Genomic DNA, 4,256 nt, shown 5'->3' on the forward strand with positions numbered 1-4,256 from the left:
TTATATACATAGGTCCACGATATCATATATCCCCATATGAGGGCAACTCCCGAAATCGGTATTTTGATGTTTTTAGCCACATTTTCAAAGAATTGACTTAAAATCCACACAACTTTATCCCTGCAAGAGAATTTATGCATAGGTCCCATATGAAGGTAGCCCCCCCCACTTAACTTATTTAAGAACATTTTTTTATGAAACCGTCGGGGGTGGATCTTTCGCAAAAAAATAATATATGATCGCAATCTAAAAAAATAGGATCTTGGATCCATGAATTTTAAAAAATATATAGTTATTTTCTTATAATTATTTCTTATAATTATAACCACACATTTCCACAACCACCTCAATGTCTCAATCCAGATACCTCAACCTCAAATTTGAGATTCCAGATCCCTTCACCAGTAACCCAATTTAGTGCCACTTAGTACATTTCGAATTATTATAGTACACATTTCAAAAATCACCTCACCACAGACATCAACATGAAAACTATATCAAATTTCGGGATTTCAGCTCTATTCCTTTACCCAATACCCCATTAGTACCATAGTACATTTCAACAATTATAGTACACATTGCCAAAACCACCTCCATATCTTAACCACGGACACCAACATGAAATCTATAATAAATTTTATAGAATACAATGCCAAATACAGTACTATTTAGTACTTTTATAAAATCATAGTGCACTTTTCTAAAACCACCTCCATATCGCATTACCAGATACCGACGGGGACCTTAATATCAAATTCACATCTTCAGCTCTATTCCTTCACCAATACGAATATAGTACTATTTTGTACTTTGGTACAATTATAGCAAACACTTTCACAAAAAAACTCCATAATTCAAGAGACATCAGTATTAATTTCGGGATCCGTCTCTATCACTTCACCCAGTACCAAATGTAGTACTATTTTGTACTTTTCGTACAATTATAGCACACATTTTCAAAACCACCTATGTGTCAGATCTCATACCAGCTACATATGAACAACGACCCCAATACCAAATTCCGATTTCAATCTATTCACCCAATATCAATTGTAACCAAAGTTTACTATTTAGTACTTTTCGTGCACATGTAGCAGACATTTCCAAAACCACCTCTTTATCACAAACCTATCACCAACAGGGTATCCAATACCAAATTTCAAATAACTAGCTTCATTGGTTTACCCAAAACCAAATTGTTCTGAATTTAGTACCTTTCTTTACAGTTTTACAAAATACCTTCCTACCAAAGTTGATACTATTAAGTACTTTTCGTACCACACAAAAGGTGATCGTTATGCCAACATTTAGACACTAATTCAATCCCTTACCCTAATACCAAATTTACTACCATGTACTTTTTTGGTACGTATTTCCAAAACCACCTCCAAATCTCAATCCTATACAGTAACGATGAACCCAATGCAAAATTTCAGATTTCAAGCAGTATCCGGGGACGCAATACCAATTTAGTACCTTCGTACACTTGCTGAACGCGTTTTCCAATCCAACTCTTTATCTTAAACACAACTCACCGGCAGAGAAACCAATACCAACATTTTAAAATTTCCAGATCAATTCGTTCGACCAAAACCAAATAGGTACAATTTAGTACCATTTAGTACAGTTCACACACTTAGTACACATTCTAAATTGATTCTCATACCAAATTTTTAGTATTAACTCTATCAGTTCACATAATACCAAATGGTGCCATTTCAGGAGTTTAGTATCATTTTCGAAAATTTCGTAACCTTAAAGTTTGAATTTTCGGACATTTATCCTGTATTCTATTAGTGCTCTCATTCCAAATTTCAGAATTCAAGCTTCTTCCGTTTATCTAATGCAAAATATTAAATTTTTATTGCATATTAGCACATTTCGTAGCCTTTTAGTACGAATTTTCAAATAGATAGAGACATGACAAGATCAGCTACTAATGTTCTTAAACGGATTTCTCTTAGGAAAAATGAGTTCTAACACCGCTATACCGATAGGGCACATGTTGGTAATTTCACATGATATATACCCCTCTGTAGCATTTCCCCTTAACAACATAATCCATCCCTGTGTGATTTTTCCCTTTTTTTCTTTTTTATTAAGTTCTCAATATAATTTGTGGCTTCGCCAGCAATTGCATGTTGAAAGCGGGAATAGAAAAAGAAGCAATACAAAAGATCAAGATTTTATTTTGATAGACTATTTCATTTAGTAGTTTTTTCTCTTCGTTTTGTACCTCATACCTCTGCAACGGTATAACTTGTTTGCAGGGTTTAGTGATTTTATTCTTTCCCTTCCGTTGATTCTGTTCGTGATTTTTTGCTTTTGTCCATTTGCAGGGAAAAGAATCTGTGATGGCTTTTATTGTGTGTCAACATACCCCTTAGCGATTATGGTTACAGTATCGGAGAGCAGTTGTTAGAAAAATTAGAAAGGTGCACTACATTGGTCATTGGTGACTTTGCTTATTATTAACCATTAATGTTGGAAATTATCTTCTTAATAAAAATATATATTAAAATAATTTAAAGGTAAAAATATAAAGTATTAAATATAAAATTTGGGATACAAGTTGCAATTTCCCAAAAAATGAATTTGTAGCACTGCATTTTTTTTATTTATACACAATCTGAGTTCAATTTTAAACTGAATTCCGTGGTCAAAATTACGACGACGTAAAATGAATTAAGGCCTTGTATATATACGTCACTATAAAAACCCAAATCTATATATGTTTTTCAAATTTTTGAATTTTTATTGAAAACTTTACATTGAATGTCTGCTATTATTTCGATTTTTTTTCTTTTGACATACTTAAACAGGCCATAAAACTCTGTAACCGAATCATCTATGTCATTCAAAGAAAAGCATATTATATTTACAAAATCGTAGAGTATTTTAAATCGCCACGGTCCGCCGTTGACTTCATTTTTACATTCCATTCTTTACTTGTCCTTCTTGGTTAAATTGCATTTAGGAAAAATGCTCTTTTCTATTAACTTTTCATATTTAAATAAACATGCTTACAGCAGTGTGATAAAGTATAGCAGAATAATCACAAGAATCTCAAAGACTATTATAATTCCAATAATGCATTACTTGTCAGTGGTGCAGTTCTTCTGGCAGCAGTTTTTCGATACAGGTTCATTTTTCTATAATTTTGAATAATTTTATAATTTGACTTAATTGTAAATGGCGCCCATAATTGCTGTCAGTTCCTTTAGCAGAATTATTTCTATATAGATCCATTTTTCATATCGCCCACATCAAACGGCACCATTCGATATTCAGTATTTTGACAATTTTAGAGATATTCTTTATGGAATTTTTGAAAAAATGCATTTAAGGTTCGTAAAGGGTGTCATTTCCTCTCTTAACAAGCAGTTTTCGCAAACGGAATGAGAATGACAACGAAATGAGAGTCACTGTTGTACTCGAGCTTTAAGGTTCCGAAAAGTTTGTCCAAGGTCTGAGGCCAAAATGTTTGCGTGCCTTAGGCTTTAATACAACCTCCAGAATATTTTCGCGACAAAATTCGGCCATTTATTCCGATACCACGGTCGATTAATACGAGCGGAGAGCGACCATCGACTGTTATGGCGGCCCACACCATCACCATGGCCTTCGCTTCAGTTCTAAATAAATAGAAATTCATGGCTTTACCCCGAGCTCATTTTTCAATTTTTGCCGATTGAAATATCGCGATATGTTCAGCTCATGAGCCATTTTTCGGCCACTGCGACGCGGGTTTTCGATCAAGTCGCTTCTTTACATTTCGAACCATTTCTGCTGATATTGCTGATTTCTTCCGTCCACTTCCTTGACGTCGGGCTACGCTACCAGTATCACGGTAACGAACGATGATACGAGACACAAAAGATTTATTCACATTTAAATGCTGGAGTGCTCTAACGATAGCCACTTGTGGTTTCCAGCCAAATATAAAGAACTCACACTATCACGCTTGAATTTCATCACGAATAACTTATTTCTGGTAAATTCTTTCCAAAATGCTTTTGTACGCTTGTAAACCATATAATGAGCTGTCACTGGAATAATTTCATCAGCTGTCGGATGAGTGGCTTAGAAATGACAGCAATTTTTATTCGCAAATCCTATTGAAAGCCTAAACCGTCATTTCAAATTAATAAATTCTACCGAGACATATATTTTGTACTTTTTAGTACTTTAAGCTCATATGGAGGATATTCTAACTATATTGAGCAATTTTACAACGATGTGCTAAAATTGCAGTC

The sequence above is a fragment of the Musca domestica genome, unplaced genomic scaffold (assembly GCF_030504385.1).
Source record: "Musca domestica strain aabys unplaced genomic scaffold, Musca_domestica.polishedcontigs.V.1.1 178, whole genome shotgun sequence".
Lineage (NCBI taxonomy): Eukaryota > Metazoa > Arthropoda > Insecta > Diptera > Muscidae > Musca > Musca domestica.